This window comes from Musca autumnalis, unplaced genomic scaffold (assembly GCF_047663935.1).
Source record: "Musca autumnalis isolate F117 unplaced genomic scaffold, ASM4766393v1 scaffold_92, whole genome shotgun sequence".
NCBI classification, from domain to species: Eukaryota; Metazoa; Arthropoda; class Insecta; order Diptera; family Muscidae; genus Musca; species Musca autumnalis.
In genome coordinates, this window is record NW_027412453.1 from 75,263 (window position 1) to 97,439 (window position 22,177).

General features: G+C 36.4%; 6 non-coding genes and 1 pseudogene across 6 annotated transcripts; all 7 read right to left on the reverse strand.

Moving 5' to 3' along the window:
- Positions 1-357: 357 nt before the first annotated feature.
- On the reverse strand, positions 358-476 carry LOC141388262 (5S ribosomal RNA). The gene has a single exon (XR_012408766.1). It is a non-coding gene; the product is annotated as a 5S ribosomal RNA (ribosomal RNA).
- Positions 477-1,156: 680 nt separating this feature from the next.
- LOC141388362 (5S ribosomal RNA) lies at positions 1,157-1,275 on the reverse strand. Its single transcript, XR_012408847.1, has one exon. It is a non-coding gene; the product is annotated as a 5S ribosomal RNA (ribosomal RNA).
- An 8,848-nt stretch (positions 1,276-10,123) lies between these two features.
- Positions 10,124-10,242, reverse strand: LOC141388397 (5S ribosomal RNA). Its single transcript, XR_012408880.1, has one exon. It is a non-coding gene; the product is annotated as a 5S ribosomal RNA (ribosomal RNA).
- A 639-nt stretch (positions 10,243-10,881) lies between these two features.
- On the reverse strand, positions 10,882-10,999 carry LOC141388350 (5S ribosomal RNA; annotated as a pseudogene).
- Positions 11,000-11,683: 684 nt separating this feature from the next.
- Positions 11,684-11,802, reverse strand: LOC141388334 (5S ribosomal RNA). The gene has a single exon (XR_012408836.1). It is a non-coding gene; the product is annotated as a 5S ribosomal RNA (ribosomal RNA).
- A 2,298-nt stretch (positions 11,803-14,100) lies between these two features.
- On the reverse strand, positions 14,101-14,219 carry LOC141388385 (5S ribosomal RNA). Its single transcript, XR_012408869.1, has one exon. It is a non-coding gene; the product is annotated as a 5S ribosomal RNA (ribosomal RNA).
- A 683-nt stretch (positions 14,220-14,902) lies between these two features.
- LOC141388268 (5S ribosomal RNA) lies at positions 14,903-15,021 on the reverse strand. The gene has a single exon (XR_012408772.1). It is a non-coding gene; the product is annotated as a 5S ribosomal RNA (ribosomal RNA).
- Positions 15,022-22,177: the final 7,156 nt, after the last annotated feature.

A 22,177-nucleotide genomic window follows, 5' to 3' on the forward strand; every position in this document is an offset into this window, starting at 1 on the left:
AACTCCACAACAGCACAAAATTTGCCTTAAGTTGAAACAAAATTTGTTTTATCTCTTTGCTTGTTGTGGGCTAAAACACTTTCACTTTCACTGTTCACTATTGCTTATTTGTTGATGTTTTTCATCCCTTTTTTACCGAGGAAATATAAACCAAAAAGTCTTAAAATTTTCACATTAAAGGTTGGCTGGCCTGCCCATTATATATAATTATAAAAGTATAAACCTCTAGAAAAACATCATATGTATGTGTTAGAGTAAATATTATTTAATAGCATGTAAGAAATTACAAAACTCTGTAAAAATTTAATATGGGAAATAAAACTGAATCTGAGTCTGAAATAAATAAAATTTGGACAATGCCAACAACACGCGGTGTTCCCAAGCGGTCCCCCATCTAAGTACTAACCGCGCCCAACGCTGCTTAATTTCGGTGATCGGACGAGAACCGATGTACTCAGCGTGGTATGGTCGTTGGCGAAGAAACATAGTTTATTTTGCTTCATATGGCCATTGATTTCATTGCTTGTGTGTTTAAGACAATTTCGTTTACTTATTGCACACAAACGAACAAGAAGTTTTATTTTCGTTTTATAAAGGAAAATGTTGACTGTTTCCTTTAGTTATTAGTGAACATAACCAGTATGTATTAATTTGGCATCAAAAAATCTAACAAAAATTGTAGTTTTTTTAATAAATGTTAAAATTTATTAAATATTGCTAAAAATAAATGTATTTTGGGAAAATTTGGCTCCTAAAATTACCTTTTTTGGAAATTAAGAGAAATGTTTTAAAGAATTTTACAATAAAAATTCTTGTTTTTTAATAAATGTTAAAATTTCTTAAATATTGTTAAAAATAAATGCATTTTGCGAAAATTTGCCTCCTTAAATTGCCTCTTTCGAGAAACGAAACAAATTTATAAAGAATTTTACTTTTGTTTTACAAAGGAAATCATAGACTATTGTATCAAGCTACATACAACTGAGCATAATCAATAGCAAATGTTTTACATTTACCTTAAAATAATAAGCAGTTGAGTTTTTTTTTATTTTGGCTCTATTTCGGTTAAAATATGAAGATATCGACTTCATTCTTTTTTTATTTAATAGAGAAAAATAAAAAAGAAAATAAAATGAAATAAAAAAAATTTGGACAATGCCAACAACACGCGGTGTTCCCAAGCGGTCCCCCATCTAAGTACTAACCGCGCCCAACGCTGCTTAATTTCGGTGATCGGACGAGAACCGATGTACTCAGCGTGGTATGGTCGTTGGCGAAGAAACATAGTTTATTTTGCTTCATATGGCCATTGATTTCATTGCTTGTGTGTTTAAGACAATTTCGTTTACTTATTGCACACAAACGAACAAGAAGTTTTATTTTCGTTTTATAAAGGAAAATGTTGACTGTTTCCTTTAGTTATTAGTGAACATAACCAGTATGTATTAATTTGGCATCAAAAAATCTAACAAAAATTGTAGTTTTTTTAATAAATGTTAAAATTTATTAAATATTGCTAAAAATAAATGTATTTTGGGAAAATTTGGCTCCTTAAATTACATTTTTGGAAATTAAGACAAATTTTTTAAAGAATTTTACTAAAAAATTCTTGTTTTTTTAATAAATGTTAAAATTTCTTAAATATTATTAAAAATAAATGCATTTTGCGAAAATTTGCCTACTTAAATTACCTTTTTTGAGAAACGAAACAAATTTATAAAGAACTTTACTTCTGTTTTACAAAGGAAATCATAGACTATTGTATCTAGGTACATACAACTGAGCATAATCAATAGCGAATGTTTTACATTTACCTTAAAATAATAAGCAGTCGAGTTTTTTATGTTGGCTCTATTTCGGTTAAAAATGAAGATATCGACTTCATTCTTTTTTTATTTAATAGAGAAAAATACATTGCTCCACTAAGGAAGGCTTTTTATACCTGGAGTGTAGATGAGGTAGTAGAGGCCGGTTGATTGCTCCACGTCCCGTGGCACTGTTGCTGCTGCCGGGGTTTGTTATTCCGTCCCTTTTGTCTTCCCAGCAAGATTCGTCACACACTTCACTTTCAATTTATTTAATGGAATTCGCTTATGCGGGTGAGGGCACTGGCGGTGTAGGCTTTGATATTTCTGGAAAGTCGGTCTCAGCCCAGCACTTTCCTCTTTTAAGCACGTTAACTTTTTCGTGTTCTTTTTGTTTGATTTTTAGCTTCACTCAAGGAATGTTTTGACAGGAATGACAAGAAAAAATAGACGACAAGGCCAGCTAATTTCTCACATGCCGCGGTCAACCTTTACCGGGCATAACAAGGAGCCTTTCGCCACAATCGTCAGCGGCTAACCAAAGCGTACGTCGCCATACCGCCACCCCATTGCACCTAAGTGCAATACACTTAACCTAGATACATTATAAAATCTACAATACAAGATATTAATGACAATGGAAATTACAGAGATCTTCAATGATTTACTTATAGCACACTACGATCGAATTCAGTTATCAGAGTAGTAATTCATATTCAATTAAATAAACAAAAATTAAATGTCATTTAAATTCGTTAATTTATCTTGATGCATTACACATGACTCATAACCAGTCCCACAGGCCAATCTGCCACACATAGTCCACTTGAACAGTCAGGGATCCCTTAGAACAGGATTGTAATTTATTGGCATGTTACACTTAGGGGTATCGATAGGACTATGAGACTAGCTTTACAACGCATGTGTACGATCTAAAATGAATTATGTAAAAGAATTAAGTGTTAATGGGTATGGATAACCTGAGCAAAGACTGATAAAGGAAAAAATAATAAAAAAAAAATACATAAAACAACGATAATTCAGGTGATTAGTCCTTCAGGTTGATTTGTACTGTAGGTTGCTTCATACTTCAGGTTGATTACCCTCTGTTTTATCGGCGACGACGGGGTGCATAAACAGGGTTGTGCTCTCCTTTCTTGGCTTCGCCAAAGAAAACGGGTCCAAAGGCAGTATGGTGAATAAGTGTTTGCCCAGAACGCCCGATCACATTTCCGGTGAACACTTGGTGGGCCACATCTTGTCCCAAGATCATCTGGTAAGGGGCGGGAATGTCCCAACCTGGGGTCCCCGAGGGTGGCTCTACCGACGATGGGGTGGTCCCGTGTCCAGGTTGTATCCAACTGAGTTGACGGAGTGTTGCCATATCGCGTATCCTCTATCACACATCTAACACGAACCATGTCGCGTTCGAAGATTCGGTGCTGAAGTCTGACCGAAGCATATCCTCTTCGGATTTCACATCACGCGCAGCTTCCATGGTAATTGCCGAGATCTTATGCGACGGGTCAATGATCACACGCGCCATCTCACACCAGTCTTCACCGGTTGGATACAGACGCACCGTTGCGGTCATCGGGAAGAAAACGTTGCCAGGCTCCACCTGGTGCAACAGAGAATGATGGTGTCCTTGACATCTAAAGCACCGAGCTGGACTACGACAAGCGCTGCGGTCGTGCGACTGTGCTAAACAGTTTAGGCAAAGCTTCAGCTCCTCCACTTTACGTCGGCGAGCGCTTATGTATAACGCCAGAAACCGTGTGCAGTCTCGGATAGAATGGAATCGGGAGCATACCGGGCACGGATAGTTTTCATTAAAATTAGCCATCCTGTGGTGGTGGAGAAGAAGTGCATTAATTAATGTAAGTGACGTGAATATACTACTGAACTACAGTGGTGATTATTATAGGTTGCGTACTTATTCTAACGAGCTACAGGGGATTAGTACAAGTTATATTTGTGTTCTTATGAGTTACTTCGGGGACGGGAAGGAAGGTGGACAGGCATCGCGGGGAAGCAAAATCATCTTATGTATCGGACGAGTGATCAAGCCATTTTGTGTTTTGAGTTCTGCCACTCGTACCCTATCGTCTGAGCCTCGGAACACTCTCATAACGCGACCTAAACGCCATTCGTTGGAACATAACGGTTCGTTCCGAATGACCACTAGGTCATTGACTTCCACATCGGCTTGAGGAGTCTTCCACTTGTTACGTTTGTTCATTTCCTTAAGGTACTCCTCCTTCCACCGCCTACAAAACTCGTGTTGTACCGCCTTCAGCTTGCGCCATCTATTGAGAATCGTGTCGGCGGGGGACAGCTCCTCGGGTTCCGCTGGCATCAAACGTGGGGCTCCTACTAAAAAGTGGCCAGGAGTCAGTGCAGACAGGTCGTCGACATCATCGGAGAGGGCCGCTAGGGGTCTTGAGTTAAGACAAGCCTCAAGATTAAAGATTTTAACCCCAGCCTCCCAAAGACCTCCCATATGTGGGGCCGAGGCTGGGATAAAGTGCCATGATAGTCTCTGATGCCCATACTTGAGGACTGTGTTGTCTCGAACCTCTTTCACTAGAGCCACAAAATTAGCGTCAATCTGACGAGCAGCGCCAACAAAGTTTCGGCCGTTATCGGAGTAGATTTGGTTTGGACAGCCACGTCGAGACACAAATCGAGCTAACGCAGCCATAAACGAGGGGGTGGATAGGTCGCTTACCGCCTCCAAGTGAATGGCTTTCGTCGCAAAGCACACAAAGAGACACGTATAACCCTTGGTGATGCGACAATATCTTCCCGTGAAACTTTTTATGTCAAAGAGACCCGCAAAGTTGGTGAATGGTCTGCTGAAACGGGTTGTCTCCTCGGGCAATGGTGCCATTATTTGACCTTGAAATCTTTTATTATATAAAATGCATTCCTTGCAATTCTGAATGTGAAACTTGACGAGATTCTTCCCACGCAAAATCCAACATTCGAGACGAATGGTATTCAATACCAACCTAGGGCCACCATGCATAACGAGCTTATGTATGAAATCAACATACATCCTAGCTAAACGACTCTCATATGCAAGTATTACAGGGTGTCGTTCACTGTACGACAGACCAGAAGCGGAACCGAGACGACCATTTGCTCTTATGACGTTATGTTTGTCCAAAAATGGTGTCAGAGTTAACAACGGGCTTGTGGACGGAAGCGGGAGATTCTTCCTAAGGCAGTGATACTCTTCGGGAAAATTTCGAACCTGAGATAGATGAAAGAGGCGACTTTTGGCGAAACTCAGTTCCTCGGCGGTCAAGCGCTTCGATCTGACCTCGAACCCGCCCTTTTTTTCAACCGGTGGAAGAATCGGAATATGTAGGCTGTTACATGTGTAGCCGTAGCAAGAGAAGAATACTCATCCAAAATATCAAACGGTAACAGCTTTATAGGTTTTTAGGACGTTATGGATCTAGCAATATGGACTTTAACTGTTTTTGACTCTTCCGACGTCTCAAAGATTTTAGACGACGAGGGCCACATTGTCTTATCTTGAACCAACCAATTAGGGCCATGCCACCATAGCCGGTTCCCTTTCAAATCCGAAGGGACCAGCCCCCGGGTTGCTAGATCAGCCGGGTTATCCTGAGGAGCTACATGTGACCAGTTCCTATAACCTACCTTCTCTAAGATGTGAGCCACTCTATTTGCCACAAACGTCTTCCAACTGCACGGCGGCTTTTTAAGCCATGCTAAGACGATTGTGGAGTCAGACCACAAATATAAATCGTAATCATTTACTTCAAAATTGGGCAACATATTCTCAATTAACTCTGCCAATAGAGTCGCACCAAACGCGGCAAGGACGGTTTTTTCACAGGAGCCACCTTAGTTTTCGCTACTAGCAAGTTTGAGCTTATATCACTTCCTTCTTCTACCCTTATGTAGATTGTAGCGGCGTATGCTAACTCCGACGAGTCACAGAATCCATGATACTCTACTCTACTCTCTGGAGTATAACATATCCATCGTGGTATAGAAATCGTGTCAATCTCGTTATATCTGGCAATAAAACCCTTCCACTTTCTCAGGGCAATTGTTTTTATATTATCATCCCACTCTATCTGATCGAGCCATATATCTTGCATAATAGTCTTTGCCGTTATAATTACTGGCGCCAACCATCCTGCAGGATCAAAGAGCCTGGCAATTATTGATAGCACCTCTCTTTTCGTATAAGCATCCTTTTTGGGAATTTTATCTGTGAGAAAGTAAAATTGTCTTCCGAAGCGTTCCAGCGGATTCCTAAAGTCTTTGCTGTACTTTTCTCATCGAGACACAAGAAACTTTCGCTCAGTAGATGTTTCACTGGTATGCCTTGCAAAATATTTGTACAATTTGAGCTCCATTTTCTTAATTCGAAACCCGCCGTCTTCAAAATCCCTGCTAACTGATTACGAGCTACAACCGCTTCTGAGACACTATGGGCTCCTACCAATGCGTCATCTACGTACATAGAAGAGCGAAGAAGACGGGCGCCAATAGGAAATTCAAATTCCTCGTGTTCTGCGAGCTTTAACAGGGTCCTTAGAGCCAAATATGGCGCAAAATTTATACCAAATGTGACTCTCTTTAACACATAGTCTGAAATTTCTTCATTCTCAGATGCTCTATAGACTATCTTCTGAAAATCCGTATACTCTGGATTTACCAAAATCTGTCTAAACATCCTACTAATGTCCGCGTTGAACACGAACTTGAAGAACCGCCATCTTAAAATAAGAACCAGTAAGTCCGCTTGAAGAACAGGTCCTACATGCAACATATCGTTAAGACTGATCTTATTTGAAGAAGGACTTGACGCATTAAAAACGACTCTCAACTTCGTCGTTGCGCTCTCAGGCTTAAATACTCCATGGTGCGGTAAATAGTATCCTGAGCCACTATTTTCCACTTTCTCCATATGTCCTAACAATATGTATTCCTTAATGACTTCATCGTATAATTTCTTATATTCGGGGTTTTTGAGCAAAGTGCGTTCATTCCTCAAAAATTGTCTGACGGCAATAAATCTGTTCGGACCCACGGGTTCTGATGTACCTTTAAATGGCAGGTCCACCACATACCGACCATCAACATTCCGTTTAGTTGTAGAACAATAAATAGCCTCACACTTTTTGTCATCATCAGATAACACTTTCCTATGGGCCACCTCTTCCAACTCCCAGAACTTTGCTAGTTGATCATCTATTGGCCTGTTTGCCATAAAAGAAACTCTTGTACTAAAGGACTGAATCCTTTTACTAGTCGGGCCAGTCACAATCCAACCAAAGATCGTCTCTTGAGCGTTTCGAAGATATCACGTCGAACTCCTCCTCTCAGTATACTAGGATATAAATCTCCGCCTAACAAGATATCGATTTGACCACTCTTATAAAAACCTGGGTCCTCATAATCCAGTTTAGGCAGATTCGACATGTCATTATCACTAAGAGAGTGTGTAGGAATGTCCCCAGTAACATGAGACACAACTAGAGCCTGAACCTTAAGTGATATATTTGGATTTATATCGGAACTTATCTCGAAAGATGCCATTTTATTAGCCCTGCTAACTACTTCCCCTCCCAGTCCTGTCACTTCAGCTGAGACAGAGACAACGGGCAACTTTAGGAGCTTTTGAATTCGTTCTGATATAAAAGTCTCATCAGAACAGGGATCAATCACTGCTCGCACTCTATGTGTTGCGCCACAATGACAAATATTGACCCATGCGGTCGCTAACATCACTTTTTTTGTAACTGAAGTGTGATGAGTTTGAACGTTTTCAATCGGATTCCGATTTTATGTGGACTGTATTTTATCATTTTTTGCTAAATCATACTGAGGTGGGACATTATTGCCTTTGCTCTGTTGTCCCTGTCCAATCTTACTGACAAAATCTCTATGAAGTAGCGTATGATGTTTCTTCTGACATCTAGAACACCAGTTAGGACTTGTACAATTAACATACAAGTGCCCTCTCTTCATACAATTAAAACAATAATTAAATTTCCTCAGCGTATTTGATCGAGCCTTTTGATCCATTGCCAAGAATTTATGACATGAGCTAATCTGATGACTCTCCTTACACAGCTTACAGAGAAATGATTCTACCTTAGAATGATGGTTTTTATGAACCTTCACTTTTACGCTAGTTTGATGACTTTTATGAGACAAATTTTTCGAAGTACTGGGCCACTGATTACTCGTATCTATAACATCGGACACACTTTCCAATGCATGAAACCTATCTGTCAAGAAATCATTCATCTCCTTCCACGATGGAACTTGTGTTTTATTTTTAACAGACTGCTCCCATAAATTCAATGTCTGCTCTGAAAGTCTAGCAGAGCAGAGAAATACAAAGATAGGATCCCATGATCCGATGTCAATTTCATACAATTTTAAAACTGATATGCAATTATTGACATCTCTTTGTATCCTTTTTACCTCTGCTGACGAGTCACTTTGACAAGGGGCCATATTGAATAAAAGCCTTAACTGGCTGTTTATCAAAACACGTTTATTCTCATATTGCAATTTTAAATTCGACCAAGCTATGTCGAAATTCTCGGCGGTAAGAGCAATATTTCTATTTATTTCACGGGCCTCGCCTTCCGTTTTTTGAAATAAATAGAAAAGCTTTTCAACAGGACTTAATTGTGAGTTCTTAATAAATATAGCGGTAAACAGGTCTCTAAAGGTGGGCCATGTTACATAATCGCCCCGAAATGTACCTGTATCACATGGAGGCACCCGTACTGATGATTCCTGCCTTGGAGCCATTACAACCCTTTCTTCTTGAGCAACTACTTTCTCTTTCGCATTCGCTATAATATTAATACACCTTATATAGGTTTTGTGCGCTTGATTATATTTGGCATACATTTTCTTCTTTTCCTTCGTCTCCGAGGCTTGAGACTCATGTACCGACTTAAATTTCACCCATAGCAATTCCAATTCATTTCTCTCACAATCAATTGCTTCAACTGTGTACTCTGAAAAGTTCTCATCTTTAAGCCTTGTCTCAAATCTCGTCATTTCATCCATCCTCAAAATTTTCTCCTGTCATCATTTTTAATTAGCAAAATAAAAAAAATTATTTTATTTCACTATGTATTGTAAACACAATCCTTCAATTAAAGCCTTGAGTTTAGAAATAAAAGTACAATGTACGCCCTCGCTCACTTTCTGCATCCACAGGTTGTAATTTCCTCGGCAAGAATTTTAGGTTAAAAAAAGTGGCTAAAGACAAAACAATTCTTTTTTTTCTTAATTACGTCAAATTATACGGGCCACCACTTCCGCCGTTCAGTGTTATATAAGCTTGAGATACAGTACACTTGATTATTGGAATATTGAATTCTTCTTTAAACAATGTTCCACAAACCAATAACCTATCGAGGGCTTTCCTAAACAAGCCAAATCAAATGTTCAGTTATGACGTAACACAACGTCCTCTTTCCCTCCGATCTCCACACAACACTTTCTCTGTTCTCTGTGGCCACCAACTTGTATTAAAGTTTGTACTTTACACCTTATGTACGTATATACATGCATGTAATAAGTACTCGCATAACAAATTCCAATTTAAAATGGCTCCACTGTACTTTATTAATGTACACAAACAACGATGAATTATGTATTCCGAGCAGCGCAGTGTTCAACTTTGTACGGTTTCTATGTACTGGCCGCTTTCAAGGTGTATGTATGTAAATAAAAGCACGATCTTCAACCTATCCTAACCTCAAATAACACAGACTCTTTTCACACAACACACTAATATTGCAACACACTGGTATAAAAATTGGACCAATGTTTGCTCCACTAAGGAAGGCTTTTTATACCTGGAGTGTAGATGAGGTAGTAGAGGCCGGTTGATTGCTCCACGTCCCGTGGCACTGTTGCTGCTGCCGGGGTTTGTTATTCCGTCCCTTTTGTCTTCCCAGGGCCCGTAAGAAGTAAACAAAGCAAGATTCGTCACACACTTCACTTTCAATTTATTTAATGGAATTCGCTTATGCGGTTGAGTCGGTCTCAGCCCAGCACTTTCCTCTTTTAAGCACGTTAACTTTTTCGTGTTCTTTTTGTTTGATTTTTAGCTTCACTCAAGGAATGTTTTGACAGGAATGACAAGAAAAAATAGACGACAAGGCCAGCTAATTTCTCACATGCCGCCGTCAACCTTTACCGGGCATAACAAGGAGCCTTTCGCCACAATCGTCAGCGGCTAACCAAAGCGTACGTCGCCAGAAAATAAAATGAAATAAAAAAATTTTGGACAATGCCAACAACACGCGGTGTTCCCAAGCGGTCCCCCATCTAAGTACTAACCGCGCCCGACGCTGCTTAATTTCGGTGATCGGACGAGAACCGATGTACTCAGCGTGGTATGGTCGTTGGCGAAGAAACATAGTTTATTTTGCTTCATATGGCCATTGATTTCATTGCTTGTGTGTTTAAGACAATTTCGTTTACTTATTGCACCCAAACACACAAACAAACAAGAAGTTTTATTTTCGTTTTATAAAGGAAAATGTTGATTGTTTCCTTTAGTTATTAGTGAACATAACCAGTATGTATTAATTTGACATCAAAAAATCTAACAAAAATTGTAGTTTTTTTAATAAATGTTAAAATTTATTAAATATTGCTAAAAATAAATGTATTTTGGGAAAAATTGGCTCCTTAAATTACCTTTTTTGGAAATTAAGACAAATTTTTTAAAGAATTTTACTAAAAAATTCTCGTGTTTTAATAAATGTTAAAATTTCTTTAATATTGTTAAAAATAAATGCATTTTGCGAAAATTTGCCTCCTCAAATTACCTTTTTTGAGAAACGAAACAAATTTATAAAGAATTTTACTTTTGTTTTACAAAGGAAATCATAGACTATTGTATCTAGCTACATACAACTGAGCATAATCAATAGCAAATAAGCAGTCGAGTTTTTTATTTTGGAAGATATCGACTTCATTCTTTTTTTATTTAATAGAGAAAAATAAAAACGAAAATAAAATGAAATAAAAAAATTTTGGACAATGCCAACAACACGCGGTGTCCCAAGTGGTCCCCCATCTAAGTACTAACCGCGCCCGACGCTGCTTAATTTCGGTGATCGGACGAGAACCGATGTACTCAGCGTGGTATGGTCGTTGACGAAGAAACATAGTTTATTTTGCTTCATATGGCCATTGATTTCATTGCTTGTGTGTTTAAGACAATTTCGTTTACTTATTGCCACAAACACACAAACAAACAAGAAGTTTTATTTTCGTTTTATAAAGGAAAATGTTAATTGTTTCCTTTAGTTATTAGTGAACATAACAAGTATGTATTAATTTGACATCAAAAAATCTAACAAAAATTGTAGTTCTTTTAAATAAATGTTAAAATTTATTAAATATTGCTAAAAATAAATGTATTTTGGGAAAATTTGGCTCCTTAAATTACCTTTTTTGGAAATTAAGACAAATTTTTTAAAGAATTTTACTAAAAAATTCTTGTTTTTTTAATAAATGTTAAAATTTCTTAAATATTGTTAAAAATAAATGCATTTTGCGAAAATTTGCCTACTTAAATTACCTTTTTTAAGAAACGAAACAAATTTATAAAGAATTTTACTTTTGTTTTACAAAGGAAATCATAGACTATTGTATCTAGGTACATACAACTGAGCATAATCAATAGCGAATGTTTTACATTTACCTTAAAATAATAAGCAGTCGAGTTTTTTATTTTGGCTCTATTTCGGTTAAAAATGAAGATATCGACTTCATTCTTTTTTTATTTAATAGAGAAAAATAAAAAAGAAAATCAAATGAAATAAAAAAATTTTGGACAATGCCAACAACACGCGGTGTTCCCAAGCGGTCCCCCATCCAAGTAGTAACCGCGCCCGACGCTGCTTAATTTCGGTGATCGGACGAGAACCGATGTACTCAGCGTGGTATGGTCGTTGGCGAAGAAACATAGTTTATTTTGCTTCATATGGCCATTGATTTCATTGTTTGTGTGTTTAAGACAATTTCGTTTACTTATTGCACACAAACACACAAACGAACAAGTAAAAAAGCATTAAGTTCGGCCGGGCCGAACTTTTCATACCCTCCACCATAAAATATTCTGAACTAAAATGGAATAATTAGTTTTCATTCCTGTTCCCAACTTTAAGTGGGTACGTTAAAATGTCAGATAATGTACATAAAATGCTTCATTCGGGAGACCATTTTTTATGGTGCCTATATCTAACTATGTATGTTGACAATTTTTGGGGGGCTAGAAATTGGGAGGTACCGTTATATAGGTGTTATAATAAAACATGGGCCTATGTTGACAGTTTTTGAGCCTTTAATGTCAAATAACTCCTAATTCGGTTAAAAATTTTAGCTAGAATCCTCAAAATACCGAAAATCGGTAATATTATAACTAATTCGGTCCAGAAATGTGACTTAAAACGTCAAAATACCTGAAATCGGGCGGTAACGTTATATGGGGGCTATTCCAAAACATGGACCTATGTCCACTAGTTATATAAGTTTATTGACACTTAAGAACCCTAAATGTCAATTTATAGCTAAATCGGTCTGAAAATGTAGATAAAAACGTCGAAATACCGTAAATCGGGGGGTACCGTTCTATGGGGGCTATACCAAAACGTGGACCTATCTCCACAACTTTTGATATATAAATTTATTGATACTTAAGAACCCAAAATGTCAAATTATAGCTAAATCGGTCTGAAAATGTAACTAAAAACGTAAAAATACCATTAATCAGCGGGCACCGTTATATGGGGGCTATACCAAAACATGGACCTATGTCCACAAGTTTTATTATATAAGTTTACTGACATTTAAGAACCCTAAATGTCAAATTATAGCTACATCGGTCTGAAAATGTAGCTAAAAACGTCAAAATACCGTAAATCGGGGGGTACCGTTATATGGGGGCTATACCAAAACGTGGACCTATGTCCACAAGTTTTGTCATATAAGTTTACTGACATTTAAGAACTTTAAATGTCAAATTATAGCTACATCGGTCTGAAAATGTAGCTAAAAACGTCCAAATACCGTAAATCGGGGGTTTTATGGGGGCTATACCAAAACGTGGACCTATGTCCACAACTTTTGTTATATAAGTTTATTGATACTTAAGAACCCTAAATGTCAAATTATAGCTAAATCGGTCGGAAAATGTAGCTAAAACCTTCAAAATACCGTAAATCGGGGGGTAGCGTTATATGGGGGCTATAACAAAACGTGGACCTATGTCCACAACTTTTGTTATATAAGTTAATTGACATTTAAGAACCCTAACTGTCAAATTATAGCTACATCGGTCTGAAATTGTAGCTAAAAACGTCAAAATACCGCAAATCGGGGGGTACCGTTTTATGGGGGCTATACCAAAACTTGGACCGATATAGCCCATCTTCGAACTTGATCTTCCGACGGCTAAAAAATGGTATTCCCCAATTTTCAGCGAAATCGGTCAACAAATGCGACCTGTATGTTGCGAACGGACGGACGGACGGACATGCATAAATCGACTCAGAAAGTGATTCTATGTATATCCCTAGAAGGAACTATGGGTCTATCTCGCTTCCTTTTGTATGTTACATACAAATGCACTAACACATAATACCCCTTACCACATAGTGGTGTAGGGTATAATAAGAAGTTTTATTTTCGTTGTATAAAGGAAAATGTTGACTGTTTCCTTTAGTTATTAGTGAACATAACCAGTATGTATTAATTTGGCATCAAAAAATCTAACAAAAATTGTAGTTTTTTTAATAAATTTTAAAATTTATTAAATATTGCTAAAAATAAATGTATTTTGGGAAAATTTGGCTCCTTAAATTACCTTTTTTGGAAATAAAGAGAAATTTTTTAAAGAATTTTACAATAAAAATTCTTGTTTTTTAGTAAATGTTAAAATTTCTTAAATATTGTTAAAAATAAATGCATTTTGCGAAAATTTGCCTCCTCAAATTACTTTTTTGAGAAACGAAACAAATTTATAAAGAATTTTACTTTTGTTTTACAAAGGAAATCATAGACTATTGTATCTAGCTACATACAACTGAGCATAATCAATAGCAAATGTTTTACATTTACCTTAAAATAATAAGCAGTTGAGTTTTTTATTTTGGCTCTATTTCGGTTAAAAATGAAGATATCGACTTCATTCTTTTTTTATTTAATAGAGAAAAATAAAAAAGAAAATAAAATGAAATAAAAAAATTTTGGACAATGCCAACAACACGGGGTGTTCCCAAGCGGTCCCCCATCTAAGTACTAACCGCGCCCGACGCTGCTTAATTTCGGTGATCGGACGAGAACCGATGTACTCAGCGTGGTATGGTCGTTGGCGAAGAAACATAGTTTATTATGCTTCATATGACCATTGATTTCATTGCTTGTGTGTTTAAGACAATTTCGTTTACTTATTGCACACAAACACACAAACGAACAAGAAGTTTTATTTTCGTTTTATAAAGGAAAATGTTGACTGTTTCCTTTAGTTATTAGTGAACATAACCAGTATGTATTAATTTGGCATCAAAAAATCTAACAAAAATTTTAGTTTTTTTTAATAAATTTTAAAATTTATTAAAGTTTGCTAAAAAAAATGTATTTTGGGAAAATTTGGCTCCTTAAATTACCTTTTTTGGAAATTAAGACAAATTTTTTAAAGAATTTTACAATAAAAATTCTTGTTTTTTAATAAATGTTAAAATTTCTTAAATATTGTTAAAAATAAATGCATTTTGCGAAAATTTGCCTCATTAAATTACGTTTTTTGAGAAACGAAACAAATTTATAAAGAATTTTACTTTAGTTTTACAAAGGAAATCATAGACTATTGTATCTAGCTACATACAACTGAGCATAATCAATAGCGAATGTTTTACATTTACCTTAAAATAACAAGCAGTTGAGTTTTTTATTTTGGCTCTATTTCGGTTAAAAATGAAGATATCGACTTCTTTCTTTTTTATTTAATAGAGAAAAATAGAAAATAAAATAAAATGAAATAAAAAAATTTTGGACAATGCCAACAACACGCGGTGTTCCCAAGCGGTCCCCCATCTAAGTACTAACCGCGCCCGACGCTGCTTAATTTCGGTGATCGGACGAGAACCGATGTACTCAGCGTGGTATGGTCGTTGGCGAAGAAACATAGTTTATTTTGCTTCATATGGTAGTGTTGGGCACTCTCGTTCATTGAGCGGATCGATCTTTTTCAATCCGTTCACCGAAAAGATCCGGATCTTTCACTTCGTTCTTTGGCTCTTTTTCGTTCAATAAAACATTTCAGTCATTTTTGTGTGAATATCGTTAGTTATCTGCATTAATATTCAATAGTCGTTTTGTCAGTCTTAAAAATAAGCCAAAATATCTCTTTCCACTCAATATAGAAAAAATAATTTTTATTTGAATATAATTTCTATATATTTTTAATTTATACCTACATATAAATTAAAAAAAAATCACTGCATTCGACACACAATGATGTTAACAAGAAAAAAAAACGAAATGTTTTCATCGTAAGGGGATAGAGCGAAAATTAACACACGTTGAACTAAAAACTAGAAAATACAAGCGCTTTAAGAACGAGAACAGTAAAAAGGACGAGATAGGCAAAAAAAAAACGAGCGGAGCCAACTGAACGAGATGATTCAGCTCAAAATTTAAACGTACAATGTAAAAGAACGACACAGCTCTGCAACCATATGCATGTGTTTTTCTTGCTTACTTGTGTGTGTGCCAGTGTTCGAAAAGAAACAGTACACTAAAATAACGTACCGCTCCAGGTACGGTATCACTAAAAAATATTTTAGTGTACCGTACCGGAGCACAACCACTAAAAAATATTTTAGCGTACCGTACCGGAGCACAACGAAAATCGTAGTGAACCGCAGTCGGTACACTAAAAAATCGTAGCGTACCGCAGTCGGTACACTAAAATATCGTAGTGTACCACTGGTCGGTTCACTAAAAAAATAACGTACCGGTAATGTACCACACATGTGTTTTTTTATTTATGAGGAAATATGAATTGTTATATGCTTTCTTGGCAAAGAAGGCAAGTATAATAAATAAAATTCAATTTTTATAAATTAATTACATTTTAATCGTTTATAAATATTGAGAAAATGACTAGAAAATATAATGTTGTTTACCATGTTAGTCACTTAGACATTTATGATATCCAAAAAGGGTGAAAAATCGTGAATTATAAAATCATTTACATGAATGAGTAAAGAATAATTTTACTATTTTGGTGTCAATAGCATTTTTTGGAAAAAGATTATTCAGAAAAATGTAATATTTGCTATACAATCCACATTAATATTACCTGTACCAACAAAAAATACCCATCTATTTTGTTTGTAGTGAACAGTATTCGATAAAGGTGATTGCTCATCGCTAAGGTTTTTTCCAAGCTATTTTTATTTACACATTTTAAAGTATTTGTAGCCAAATTAAAAATTTTAATATGATTTTTTCAATATGGAATGTATTCATCATAACACCAGTATGAGGTTTCTAATTGACGTCATAAAGATGTTTATTTTCGACAAAAGTCCCCTCGTGCGAAATCAATTATTATTGGTGGCACCAATAACGGAAAATCTATTCAGTAATGTGGACGATCATCGTGAACTTTGCCTGTTACTTTGTGGTACCACTGAAAAAGTCGAAGCAGTAAAAATTCGTAGTTCGTATTGTTGGAACAATGAAAATAATATACATATCTGTAATGTACCAAACATGCGTTTTTATGAATTATGAGAAAATGTAAAATGTTTAATGGTTTTTAGTTTTATTATGGAAGACTATATAAATTGACCCCATAATTGTGTTATATACATATGTATATCCAAAATATTTGTATAAAGTAATAAGGCACGTGTTGGTGTCACATTGATGTTTTTTGGGCCAAACGAACAGTGGAAAAAAATACCGATATAGCGCGCCAGAACTGAAGAAATCACATACGCCGATTTAAAAATTACTAGTGCAGTACTGATCTAAGGAGTCCACTGAAACTAACGACAGTTAAAATAATTTGTTTTACATCAGCCGGTTAACGGTTAATTTTTTGTTCGCAATTTATGGACTGGTTTTTATAATATATTTTAGTAGTAAATTTGCGATCGTCCTATGCAGTCTTCCTACAAAGTAATTTTAAAGCTTTATTGTATTTAACATTTCGTGAAAGACAGGTGAGTAAAAAAATATTTTATATAATATGTTATTTATTTTACACATATGTAAATCACGTGACATCCGCTTTTCTTTCAAATTGTGTATTTTGTTAAACCTATTTAGTAGGGAGTGTCGCAGGATGGCGCGTAGATTTTTTATTTTATTTTTAGTACATATAGTTCTTACCAAATTAGTAAAGTTTAGCTACAACAAAATATTTTATAATTGTTTTTATTCTAATTTGCTATCTAAAATTAGCGAAATTCGGGCGGTACCTTTCTATGGGGGCCATATCGAAACGTGAACCTGTGCAGACAATTCCCCGTCGGAATATTTTATACTCCTAACGTAGACTAAATGCCAAGTTTCAACTAATTCGGTTGGATAACGTGGCTATAACCTTCAAAATAACCGATATCGGCGGAACCGTTCTATGGGGGATATATAAAAACGTGGACCTGTACTGAAAATTCTTATAGGAATGTATTTATAACACCAACGGACACTAAATACCAAATCTAAGCCATTTCGGTGGGATAATGTGGTAGAAATCTTTAAAATAGCGAAAATCGGCAGGTACCGTTATATGGGTAAAAATACAAATTTACTAAATATAATAATAAATGAAGTGCACTTGTCAATCTAGAGCTGTTCTTATCCAAATTATGGACAAACATACAATAAAACATCGACTTTTATCTTTGGGGCACTAAACTAAATCGGTGTCTTTTTCCACTGTGAAACGTAAACGTATTCTACCAGTAGGAATTACCACTACGAAGAAGCCCTCTAAAGTTTGAGTTTTTGTGGCATTATTCTCATATTCTTACTATTTTGTTTTGTTACATATTACAAACGGATTTTATGTTTTATGCAATTTTATTTTAATTAATTCGAACATATCAACATTAAAACTTCAACAGTATAAACATATTAAAAATTTAAAATATATTAGCTGGAGACTCAATCTTTAGTGATCCGACTGTGGCTGTTTTGTTTGTCCATGTGGATTGGACAACAAGCATAACCTTTTTATGAATTGACTTTTGCCGCAAATAAACATCCTTATGACACCAACATATTAACGTTATTCTTTTCCATTCATAGAAATGATTTTATGACACATGCATTATCACCACTTTTTACTTGTAAAAACTGTCTAATTATTTAACTAGGGAACAAATAATATTTAAAAAACAGTGTTTTAATATGTACATTGACTACAAGGACTCTAATGAATCCATAATAAAATTTTCTCAAAGCGAGTAAATAGAAATACATACATACATTAATAATATGGATTTTAAACCTAATGCTATAATAGAGGGTGGTTCACTTAAAACTTCTTATAGAATTAATTAAAATTGTAACAGGCCGTTTGCGAAGGTTGTATGAGGACATACAATAAAACACCAAATGTTTAGGTTTTGAAAGAATACTTATTCACTCCCTATGTTGCGGTTGATGCTCTGCTATCAGTTTCAACTACTTAAGGAAGCACTGAGGTTGATGTACAGAGTTCAAGTTGCTCAAGAGGAATGAACGAATTTATTGAATTTTATTCTACTTAGCTTCACTTTTGAGAAGCCAAAAAGTCGTTTAGTCATGTATGATAAAATTTAGTAGTACATAGCTGCTTAAAATAGTAGTATTAAATATATTTACAGAGGTGTATTTTTAGCAGTTAAATTTAAATTCAAGAGTGAGTTGTATTCTTAATCTAATAATGAATGAAGTTACTGGAAACGTAAACGTAAAGTAATAACAAAAGGAAATATGTACACATGAGAAATTCATTTATGGTAAACAAAAGAAAACATAAAATAAAATAATTCAAAATAATGTTGATCCGTTTCAGTCTCCCCCTCTGATGCTTGGAATCGTCCCGATCAAGCATCAGCACATTTCTTCTTTTGTTTTCTCCTTCGTCTTGGGGTTCTTCTGCTACGGAACTTAGTTGACTTCTTTTCGGGTATCTCCCCCTGGATCAGAGGTACATTGTGATGGTCAATGTATGATGTAGTGGCACCCGTTGAATACTGTTGGCGGGAAACTCCATCACTTTTTTTATGCACCTGCATTTGGATATGGAAGAGCGGCATGAATATGCTGTCTAAATAGTCATCTGCTTCCTTTCGTTGTGCTTTCACTGGTGGACCAAATAGCCTTGAAGTATTGCCTGGTGTCTCTTCATTTGCTGGAATGGCTCCAAGGAAGATGCTTTGAATGCTGTGAGGCGAATATTCATTTCTCGTCTGCATCGTGGATGTTGATGGCATTACCGGAGTAGGAGGAATGCTTGCGAGAGGAGAGGGATGGCGATTTGTACTTCTCGCAAGATACCTGGAGTTGATGGTAACGGCGAGATATTATTTTTGCCTTCCACAAACTTTATGAATTTGGACATTCCGTCGACTGCTTTGGTTGTGTGTGAATCTTCATGACCTTTGACGTCCACTGCGTATACACGCATGTCCATTGTATTGGTGAACGAATGCTTGCGTTTTGGGTCGTCTTCAAAGTACCAGTATCTCTGCGCCATGTTCAAAATTATTCCGGTCTGTTCCATAAAGTCAGTACCAATAAGAGTTCTGTTTTTTGTTGCATATGGGAGACAGACAAATCGAATTCTTTTCGTTCGGTTGCCAATACGGATATCACATATCGTTGATTCGACTACTTCGGTTGATGATGAGCCATCTGCTAAACTAATATCAGCTCGAACTTGTTGAAAACTGCACCGTTTGCTTTTAAAATATTCGTTAGGCTCACGCTGGCAACGCTAACTTTGGCACCGGTATCGATAACTGCTTCTCCCAACAGTCCAAATATCTCCACATGTGTTGTAGGGAGCGTACGACCAATTACAGCAGTTGAAATAGTGTTGAAAGAGAGCGGCTGAGGGCTGTCTTTGTTGTTGTTGCTGCAGGTAGCGCAATTTGATCTGTACACGCCAGGCGCACCGCATCCATAACAAGCAACTTCTGCTTTTATTTGTGGCAATTTACTAACGTTTTTTACTGGCTGTGTGTTAATACCATGCTTTTGTTGTTGTTCGGCTTTTTGTTTTTTTAATTTCCTGCACTCATCCACAGTGTGATTTGTGAAATTACAAAAACTGCATCGCACTGTTTTTCTCTCGTTCTTCTGCTTGTCTTGTTTTGTGTGTGTCTCTAGCAGCAAGAGCTCTGCTTCTCTACAAGCTGACAAGAGATCTTCAAATGTTTTGACATCGTCTCGGCGCACACGCTCTCGTATGTTTGTATTGAGCAGGCCAAACACGATGTTTATTTGCACTTCCTCGGCGACAGGCACTTTTAGTTGAGAGAACAGAAACCTCTTTTTACATATGAAATTGTCTGTGTGCTCTTTGTTCTGCTGTCTCGTCTCGGAAATTGTTGCAAATATGCGCCAGTCAGGTAGTGGCGGAGAAAATTTATTTTTTATTAATTTGGTGGCGTCGCTGAATGTGGTGACAGTGCTTTTTACACCTATCCACCAATTAGCAGCGTAGTCTTCAAACAGCAGCTGTAAACCTTTTACGGCGTCGTCGTCTGAGATGGATTCTATCTCTTTGTAGACTGTTATGGCAGTAACAAATTCATCAACTACGGTCTCTCTGCCTCCGAAAGCGCGCAGTGCAATGAGAAAACGAACCCGTCCGGTTGTTTTTCTGCATTACCTGGAGAAGCTGCTGAAATTGGCTGTCTGTGAATTGCGCCATATCTTCTTCGCTTGACACGTACTCGTCGCTGTCTGCTTGTGTGTTGTTGTCCTCGGCTTCAACTTTTAGGTCGTCGTTCGTGGCCACTGCGTTGGGCGTCAGTGTAACGGGCCGTTTTCGTAGGTTGTATGAGGACATACAATAAAACACCAAATGTTTAGGTTTTGAAAGAATACTTATTCACTCTCTATGTTGCGGTTGATGCTCTGCTATCAGTTTCAACTACTTAAGGAAGCACTGAGGTTGATGTACAGAGTTCAAGTTGCTCAAGAGGAATGAACGAATTTATTGAAGTTTGTTCTACTTAGCTTCACTTTTGAGAAGCCAAAAAGTCGTTTAGTCATGTATGATAAAATTTAGTAGTACATAGCTGCTTAAAGTAGTAGTATTAAATATATTTACAGAGGTGTATTTTTAGCAGTTAAATTTAAATTTAAGTTGAATTCTTAATCTAATAATGAATGAAGTTACTGGAAACGTAAACGTAAAGTAATAACAAAAGGAAATATGTACACATGAGAAATTCATTTATGGTAAACAAAAGAAAACATAAAATAAAATAATTCAAAATAATGTTGATCCGTTTCAAAATATGTATTGGTTGGAAATTTTAGCTATTTTCATATTTTACACTAATTTTCTCAAAATTCGTATACCGACCGAATTTACCACATTCGTGCTTTTAATTTATATAATCTTGAATTTTAGTTACTATTCTTGCCCTTATTCTCAAAAACATCAAACATATAATTTTTCATCACAATTTACAAAACACACATGTACGGTACATTACCGGTACGTTATGTTTTAGTGAACCGACCAGTGGTACACTACGATAATCGTACTGTACCGCAGTCGGTTCACTAAAAATCGTAGCGTACCGCAGTCGGTACACTAAAAGTCGTTGTGTACCGCATTCGGTACAGTAAGATTTTCGTTGTGCTCCGGTACAGTATCACTAAAATATTTGTTAGTGTTTGTGTACCGGTACGGTACATTATCGTAGCGTACCTATCCACCTTGGTACGGTACAGAACGGTACGGTACGATACCATAGTGTTTATTTTCGAACACTGGTGTGTGCAAAGCTAATGGTGGTGGTTTTGTTTTGTAAGCAGCAATGTCGTGGCCATTAGCGATTAAATGAACGATATAAACGACCGAACTGGATACGGATCCGTTCGTTCTTTTCACGGAGTCGTTCCTTTGAGCCGGTTCGTTCAGGAACGACACAACTCTATCATATGGCCATTGATTTCATTGCTTGTGTGTTTAAGACAATTTCGTTTACTTATTGCACACAAACACACAAACGAACAAGAAGTTTTATTTTCGTTTTATAAAGGAAAATGTTGACTGTTTCCTTTAGTTATTAGTGAACATAACCAGT